Consider the following 10,099-nt stretch of genomic DNA (forward strand, 5'->3'; position numbering starts at 1 on the left):
TGTTCTTTTCTCTCAGTGAGAGGTACAGACAATATTCATCATTATTCTCTAGTGTTTGAAAAGGACAATAAATGCTTTAACATACGTCTTCCATTCTGAAGAAGATGCGGTTTGACCAATCAGATGAAAGGGGTGTTTCAGCGCCGCCCACATGTGTGAATGAAATATCAAAGCCATAAACCGATTTTGTAAATCACAACCAAAAAATGAGAAATCGGACCAAAAACTAATTTTCCAAAACAACAAATAAACGAGCTGTCTTTTTATTTCTCGTTAATCCATTCCAAATAGGAAATGAAATTATCAAAACGTACATGGACCCTAGATACAACAATACAATCGATAACAATTCAGACCCAAGATAGCGATCATAGCCTCCTTCAGTGCATTTCTCCACCTACTGGACTGGAGTGCGGAGAGAATACTGCGGTTCGATACTAGCGTTTTAAAAAAACAAATAGTGCAGAGTTCTATACGAGAGGTAAATAAATGCATATGAATGTTATATATATATATATATATATATATGTATATGTATGTATATATATATATCAACAAGAACCACCACCTGCCAACAGTCCCCCAAACAAACATTATGTACCACAAGCTCTTCATCTACAAGTCATGCAATGGGTTCACACATCTCTAAGCTCGGGTCACCCTGGAATTTCCCATACCCTCCATCTGTTACAAAACTCCTTCTGGTGGCCATCAATGACTAAAGATGTTGCAACCTATGTTAAATCTTGTCATGTCTGTGCACAATCCAAGACCCCCAAGGAGTTTCCCTCGGGCCTCCTCCAACCACTGCCAACTCCACAATGTCCCTGGTCACACTTGTCCATACACTTCGTCACTGACCTGCCCCTGTCAAATGGTTTTACGGCTATACTGGTAATCATTGATCGTTTCTCTAAGTCCTGTTGTTTGGTTTCCTTAAAAGGTCTTCCTACAGCCATGGAAACAGCACAAGCCCTATTCCATCATGTCTTTCGGGTCTATGGCATACCAGACGACATTGTCACTGACAGAGGAACCCAATTCACATCTCAGGTCTGGAGAGCCTTCTGCAGGCACCTGGATATCAATATAAGCCTCACATCAGGGTACCACCCACAATCAAATGGACAAGTAGAACGCCTAAACCAGGAGATCAGCAGGTACCTTAGAAGCTACTGCAGTCGTGAACAACACCGCTGGACAGAATTCCTCCCTTGGGCTGAGTATGCCCAAAACTCCTTGACTCACTCTTCCACTGGCATGACTCCCTTCCAGTGCATCTTGGGATACCAACCCCCCTTGTTCCCGTGGTCTGGCGAACCCTCGTCAGTCCCTGCTGTGGACGACTGGATCAGGCGTAGTGAGAGGGTGTGGGACACAGGAGTTCCAGGCCAAAAGATGACGACGTCCACACCCTCCCTACCAACTAGGACAGCGAGTCTGGCTCTCTACGAGGGACCTTAAGCTGCGGCTACCGAGCTGGAAGCTCAGTCCCAGGTATGTTGGCCCATTCAAGATTCTCAGACAGATCCGACCAACTTGAGCTTCCTGCTAATTATCGTATCTCTCCATCCTTCCATTTCTCACTCCTTAAACCCGTCCACCCGGATGCTGACCCCAATGCCGAGAACCAAGAGCCACAACCACCGCTGGATGTAGATGGTTCACCAGCTTACAAGGTGAACGAGTTGCTGGATTCAAGACGCAGAGGGGGTCAGCTCCAATACCTGGTGGACTGGGAGGGTTATGGACCTGAGGAGAGATCATGGGTAGCTGCCCATGACATCCTGGACCCGTCTCTCATTGAGGACTTTCATCGAGCCAGACCCAATCGACCAGCACCACGACCACGGGGACGTCCGCGTAGAGCGGCAGGAGGCACTCCTAGAGGGAGGGGTTCTGTAATTCCACACCAGCAGAAGGAGCCCTCGCCTAAATTCTGACTGTGTGCCACTTTGTTCACTCTACAGTCACTTCCTGTTTGGCAGCCATTTTAAGCATGGCATGACCAAACAGGCCTTGCGAAGTATTGCCAGTTCTACTGCCTTACCGAGCATTTTCTATCTACTTTCTGTTTACCTTGTGTATGACCATTTGCCTGCTTTCCCTGTTTACTGATTATTGGATTTCCATTTTTGACTTGGCTGCCTGTTTGGATTGCTTTTGTGTTTGACCTTCTTGCCTGCCTTTTCGACACCTGCCTTTGGATTACCCCTTTACCCGTTTGCCTTTTGGACTGTTACTGTGGTTTTGACCCTTTGCCTGGCTTCACGCTCCTTTTGGACTGTCCCTAATAAACTTCAGCACATGGATTCCAACATGGCTTCCGCCTCCTCTTTACAGACATATATGTATGTATGTATATATGTAGTGCAATTAAGTGAATAAAAGCTTATTTTAGATTATTGTTGTTGCAAAATGTGAACTTCAAATTAGAGCTATAACATAGCTTTGGCTACTCTTAAATGACACTTGACGATTAATAACCTGCAGTAATATTATAACTCCAAACAGAAACAAACATAGCATAGAAACACTAGAAGACAACCAACAAACTGCACCATTTGATTAAAGATTATAAAAAATGTTACAAAAACAGGCATGGATGAATTGTTCCCAGTAATATGCATTCACAAAATAAACCAGGTCAGTCTTTCAGTTTTGTTTTGTTTTTTTGATAGTTTTGCCTGTATTAATGCCAGCTATGCAGTTATAATGGTGTGGGTGTGTTGGTATGGATGTCAGAGTGTGGTTCGTATCTGTGTAATAAAATATTTGTGTGAGTGTGTGCTTGTAATATTTGAGAGAGAAAAACTCTACTGCAAATCACAAATCCAACCACTGTGTGTACCAGTGGAGTTTTGCTGGCATCTAATGGGGAAAATTTGGTACTGCGCTCAAACAAAATCTTACCAAAAGCTAATTTTTTGAGATATCAACCTCAAATTTGGAACACAACTTGTTTATGGCTTTGATTTTCTAGCAGTTTTAGAGTTCAACATGTTTCATAAAATATATATATATCTATATATATATATATATAAGAAATAATGTTTATATATCATTTTCAAAATGTTTTTTGTTTTGTTTTCACTTTTTAAACTTTTTTGCTTCAACAAGATTCTGCCAAGGGTCTTTTTTTTTTTTTAATGAGACAAAACTTAAGTCTGTGCTCCCAAACTTCAAATTTTATTAGAGTGTTTGAAATTTTTGAATATCCATGTTTCAGTGTTTAAGAATCTCACAACTTTTTTACAGATATTAGTTACAGACGTGTAACGGACGTAGGCCGGTAAGGGCTGTGCGTGTAGACCTCACTCCCCTGATCTCAAGAGGTGCTCTAGTGATTGACGCTAGAGACTGCGGTCTTTAGCCTCCTTGTTAGAGCACCCACCTCCCATGAGGACGGGCCCGGGTTCGAGGGGCTACAAATGTTTTCTTTCCTTGTGTCTATTCAGATTTCCTGAATGATTGAATCTCATGTGACAGTGTGAACACTTGTAAGGTTTCTCTCCAGTGTGTATCCTCTCGTGTGTTTTCAGATTTACTGACCAAGTAAATCTCTTGTCACAGTGTGAACACTTGTAAGGTTTCTGGTCACATGTAAACAGATTCTCTATAGAATGAGTAATCATGTGCTCCCTGAGACTTCTTTTACGTGTGAAACTCATTCCACACTGGTCACATGTGGACACACTGTCTTCAACATGAGTACCTATGTGCTCATTCAGGCTTTGTTTACATGTAAAACCCTCTCCACACTGGTCACATGTCAACAGATTCTCTTTAGAATGAGTACTCATGTGCTCCTCGAGAGTTCTTTTACACATGAAACTCTTTCCACACTGGTCACATGTCAACAGTTTCTCTTTAGAACGAGTACTCATGTGCTCCCTGAGACTTCTTTTACATGTGAAACTCTTTCCACACTGAGGGCAGGCGAACGACTTCTTGGCTTCAGTCTATTCAGTCTGTGAGAAAGTCAAAGATTTTCCTCTAGTGATGAAAAGATTTTTTTCCTCCACCTCATTTGATTCTTTCCTTTTCTTTTTCACCTCCATCTGGTCTAAAATAACCGTAATAAATCATCATAAACTTAATGTATAGGGATATGTATTATTAATGAAGAATCAAGAATAAACACCAACCTCTTTGTTCTTGATGCTTGTCTTCACTTGTAGGCTGATGGGAAAATTCCAGCATTTATTGGTGAATTGCAGTGGGAGGAGCTTCACTGAAGAAGGAGGAGATCTGACAAAAAAAAACAATTAAAAAAAATTGGTTAATGAATTTATATACAGTGGGTACGGAAAGTATTCAGACCCCCTTAAATTTTTCACTCTTTGTAATATTGCAGCCATTTGCTAAAATCATTTAAGTTCATTTTTTTCCTCATTAATGTACACACAGCACCCCATATTGAGAGAAAAACACAGAATTGTTGACATTTTTGCAGATTTATTAAAGAAGAAAAACTGAAATATCACATGGTTCTAAGTATTCAGACCCTTTGCTCAGTATTTAGTAGAAGCACCCTTTTGATCTAATACAGCCATGAGTCTTTTTGGGAAAGATGCAACAAGTTTTTCACACCTGGATTTGGGGATCCTCTGCCATTCCTCCTTGCAGATCCTCTCCAGTTCTGTCAGGTTGGATGGTAAACGTTGGTGGACAGCCATTTTTAGGTCTCGCCAGAGATGCTCAATTGGGTTTAAGTCAGGGCTCTGGCTGGGCCATTCAAGAACAGTCACAGAGTTGTTGTGAAGCCACTCCTTCGTTATTTTAGCTGTGTGCTTAGGGTCATTGTCTTGTTGGAAGGTAAACCTTCGGCCCAGTCTGAGGTCCTGAGCACTCTGGAGAAGGTTTTCGTCCAGGATATCCCTGTACTTGGCTGCATTCATCTTTCCCTCGATTGCAACCAGTCGTCCTGTCCCTGCAGCTGAAAAACACCCCCACAGCATGATGCTGCCACCACCATGCTTCACTGTTGGGACTGTATTGGACAGGTGATGAGCAGTGCCTGATTTTCTCCACACATACCGCTAGAATTAAGGCCAAAAAGTTCTATCTTGGTCTCATCAGACCAGAGAATCTTATTTCTCACCATCTTTAGCAAACTCCATGCGGGCTTTCATGTGTCTTGCACTGAGAGAGGCTTCCGTCGGGCCACTCTGCCATAAAGCCCCGACTGGTGGAGGGCTGCAGTGATGGTTGACTTTCTACAACTTTCTCCCATCTCCCGACTGCATCTCTGGAGCTCAGCCACAGTGATCTTTGGGTTCTTCTTTACCTCTCTCACCAAGGCTCTTCTCCCCCGATAGCTCAGTTTGGCCGGACGGCCAGCTTAGGAAGGGTTCTGGTCGTCCCAAACGTCTTCCATTTAAGGATTATGGAGGCCACTGTGCTCTTAGGAACCTTAAGTGCAGCAGAAATTTTTTTGTAACCATGGCCAGATCTGTGCCTTGCCACAATTCTGTCTCTGAGCTCTTCAGGCAGTTCCTTTGACCTCATGATTCTCATTTGCTCTGACATGCACTGTGAGCTGTAAGGTCTTATATAGACAGGTGTGTGGCTTTCCTAATCAAGTCCAATCAGTATAATCAAACACAGCTGAAATGAAGGTGTAGATGGTGTAGAACCATCTCAAGGATGATCAGAAGAAATGGACAGCACCTGAGTTAAATATATGAGTGTCACAGCAAAGGGTCTGAATACTTAGGACCATGTGATATTTCAGTTTTTCTTTTTTAATAAATCTGCAAAAATGTCAACAATTCTGTGTTTTTCTCTCAATATGGGGTGCTGTGTGTACATTAATGAGGAAAAAAAATGACTTGATTTTAGCAAATGGCTGCAATATAACAAAGAGTGAAAAATTTAAGGGGGTCTGAATACTTTCCGTACCCATTGTAAATACATAGCTGTATACACTATATATTTAAGCCTAATGACATTTATCATTATTTTTCTCCCGCCTAAGCAATTTGTTCTCAGTGTTCTCTGCAATCCTCTCAAGCGGAGGACTTCTACATTACGATTGGTGACCGTTACTTTGACGCTCCCGTTGGCAGCGGTCTGAACGCACAGTACAGCATTGTTGGCAGGGCAGCCAGAGTGAATTTGACGCTCTCGCCATCGGTGAACGCAGATAGAAGGTTGACCTGCAATGACATGAAAAGATTTTTAGCTACCTAACACAGGACCACAGCTGCCATAAGTAGCCCGAAAATTATAATCAGTATATGGATATTGAGCAAGATATGTCATACTTAAGTATATAAAATGAACGTAAAAAGCCTTGGAAGAATTTTAAGAATTAAAAAATATACATATTTAAGTAAAGGGATTTCGTTTAAATTGATTATTTCATAGCACATACAATCCAAAACATTGCGTTAATATGACATTTGCTACTTTAGAAAACAGAAATCTCTAACTTACCTTTGTGAAAATGCAGACCTGCCAACCTTGGAAAAAAAATTTTGAGTACCCAGTGTGACGGACAGGACACAGGGTTTTTGGGGGGGGTCATATATTTTTTCATATTTTTGAGAATACAATACACACAAACACACATACCTATCTTCGTAAATCTAATTTTGACTGTTAAAGATTTTTGAATTTGACCAAATTCAAAAATTTCACTACACCTTTAATTCATGATTAATATTGCATTACATAATGTGTGCTTATACAAACTGACAACCACAAGTGAATCGCATTCAATTATTTAATATGAACTAAAATTATTTTTTTGTTTGCAATTTCAATATTTACATACTACGGCTAATCTAACAGTCGTTTATACAGGTTTTGTAATGAAAACTAGTCTAAAATTAAGAAACCCCTTAGAAAACAGTAAAAAACATGAGTTTACATGTGATTCATTTAAAATACTTAATTATTTCAATATCCAAATGTGATGCTAAATCCCACAGAAAAAAAGGGTTTCTATTTGTAACGTGCTGTCCTTTGAATTTGATCATTGCACATTATAAACAAGACAAATATTCGCTGAATAAAGGTTAGCCAATACAAACATATTTCAGAAAACAGTTGACAATGAATAGACAGGTCCAATAAGACCAAAACTAATCGATTATTCAAGAATATCAAGTAGAAGTTAGTCCAACATATACTGTAACGAGGGTTTGTTTTAACTAAAGAGTCCTCATTTAACAAATCTTAAAAACAGGGAAGGATAATTCAAAATGCTTTCTGACATAAAAATAACACGAGCAAGAACTAATTTTAACACCTAGCACGTCAATTTTCATTTCACAATGATCTTCCCTCTCTGTGTGCGCGCGCATTTGTGTATGAGAGAGAGCTCGAGCAGCACTGAGACAACGGTACTTTTAAATCCATAGGTAACTAATGTGCTAGTTTTCATACAAAACAAGTAGGCTATGTAACATAATTAGGTACTTTAGTTATTATTAACTATTACGTTTCTCAACACTGAGAATAAATAAATATGCATTGCTTTATTTTGTATATATAAAAAATAAAGGAGGGCATATTTTATTTACCTTTTTGTATAATTCTGCCTCCCTTCTAATTTAATTATTATTTATTTTAATTGACTTATTTAATATTAATATTAATTGATGTTTAAAAAATACTATTTGAATTACTTATTAGGAATTAGGTGTTAGTATAAGATTTTGAAGTGAATATCTGAATGTTTAATTTTTTTATTTATGTGTGTATATTTCTTGTTTTTTTTTTCTATATGTAAAAGTGCTTAATTATGTATGTATTGGTTATGTCTCTAATTATCATTTATTTATTTATTTTTTGTGTTGGTGATGGGTATTATCACAAAAGAAAAAGTGAAAGGAAGAGAAAGTAGAAAAAAAATGAGGAATAATTATTGGTAAAAAATATATGTCTTTGAAGGAGATGTTTATTGGTATTTGTATTAAATATGCTTGAATTGAAAGACATAATAAAGCATAAAAAAAAAAAGAGAGAGAATAAATAAATAAACGGCTGTTTCCCCAGACTCGCGCTGGTCAGTCATCCACAAATCACAGCACTTTCATAATCACTAAGCCATATAGCGATTTCAATTTTATTTAGATTTGTTGTTCAATATTACTTGAGCATTTTATACCCGTTACCTTTAGAAGTACCGTGACTACAGTACTGTCCTCGCTTGAGAATTCAGTCACTGAGACGGCGGGAGTGGAAGGAGGGAGATTGAGTGGGATTTTGTGTTGCTGTCGATTTGCAGTCTCTTTTTAATGTTAGGGCCTTACACATTTGTCAATCATCCCTCTCTTGCTATTTGGGGAAATGAGCACAGCGCTATGATTGGTCAAAACTCTTTTTCTTTTGCTTATTTGAGTACTACGCGTGCACAGAGGAGTCACCAGGTTTTTGCATAGTTTAGAGTGACAAACCAGTGCCAGCGTACTTTCAGGTCAAAATGCGTACATGTTGGCAGGTCTGGAAATTGTAGATGAACAAGCATACACAAATGGAGATATTTTGTGAAAAATGATGCTTTTGCGTCTCACCGCTGTGACCTAGACCATCCGGCGCCTCTGTTATTGCCTCTATACTGTCCATACAGCCTTTTTTCAAGTTGGAAACTGACAAAACCTTGTCTCGTAGTAAAATTTTTGACATGTTCTATCGTGGACGTATTATTGCAGCTTTTCACACAACAAAGTGTGCCATTTTTCCAGTGAAAGGAAGCAAAAGAAAAAACAACTCTGCTCTGAAACAGATTGTCTTGGATACCCTACAATACCAGCGACACCCATAATGCACTCACGGTTTTTATGAGTGTGGCGTCACCTGACAAAGACTGATAAAAAGTGTACAAGTCACTTGTTTTTCTAAAGGAAAAGTTACAGCAGGAGTCCAAGTCTCTCGTGACTCCCCTCAGCTCACAGAGAATGAACAGAGCCCCTTAAGTGTGCGGTGGGTTTTGTGGGGGGTAACAAAGAATCAATGGGGGAAAGTCATGTGAGAGGAAGCAGTGCCTCCATCGTGCTACGATTGGATATGTTCGGTTATGCTTGGATATGATTGGTTTGTTCGATAAAATCCTGCCTCTTGTTTATGTGCGCATTGTACGCGTCAGTCTGAATGAACAAAGTGATGTCTTCAATAGGAAGACTAATTAAAAAGTAAGTAAACAGCTTAGATATCACCGCTTTATGTCACGTCAAAATCAAACGTGAAAAATTTGAAAACATGATGACTGCAGGGGTTTTAGTGAGCAATCAGCTTGGTGAAATTAAAGGTACATCTTCGTGACTGTGACAGAGTGTTTACCGTGCATGACTGATGATCCGAAATAAGTTGAATATTAAAAAGAACAGCTGAAAATCAATACACAAATAAAATATATTGTTCAACCCTCTATGGTATGGTGTTGCCTCCAGGCAACAATAGTCTTTTTTAGTTTGTTTTTAATAAAATTGAGACTTTTAAGTGAACTTTTAAAATATAAATTAAAAATTAATGAAAATATATATTGAAATTGTTATAGTGTACAATTTTAGGCAGGAAAAAACACCACAAATTTTTTTTTTCCTCATTGATATCATACTGCGTATCATAGAGGGTTAAATTGTTACTGCCTTTAGTTATTATTTTGGAATGTGTAAAAATGTTTTAAACACTAACTTGATAAGATTGACTTGGTTTTAATAATAGAACAATAATTAAATTGTTAATGTAAAAATACAAAATTAATATACAAGTCAATACAAAATGTATAAGTTATATATATATTATATCAAATGTAGTGTAATTAAGTGAATAAAAGCTTATTTTAGATTAATGTTATTGCAAATTGTGAACTTCAAATTAGAGCTATAACATAGCTTTGGCTACTCTTAAATGGACACTTGATGATTAATAAACTGCAGTAATATTATAACTCCAAACAGAAACAAACATAGCATAGAAACACTAGAAGACAACCAACAAACTGCACCATTTAATTAAAGATTATTATTAAAAAAATGTTACAAAAACATGCATGGATGAATTGTACCCAGTAATATGCATTCACAAAATAAACCAGGTCAGTTTTTATTAAACGTTTGATTGACCTTATGGACATTTTTCAGTCTTT

Source organism: Ctenopharyngodon idella, chromosome 8, assembly GCF_019924925.1.
Source record: "Ctenopharyngodon idella isolate HZGC_01 chromosome 8, HZGC01, whole genome shotgun sequence".
In the NCBI taxonomy this organism is placed as follows: Eukaryota; Metazoa; Chordata; class Actinopteri; order Cypriniformes; family Xenocyprididae; genus Ctenopharyngodon; species Ctenopharyngodon idella.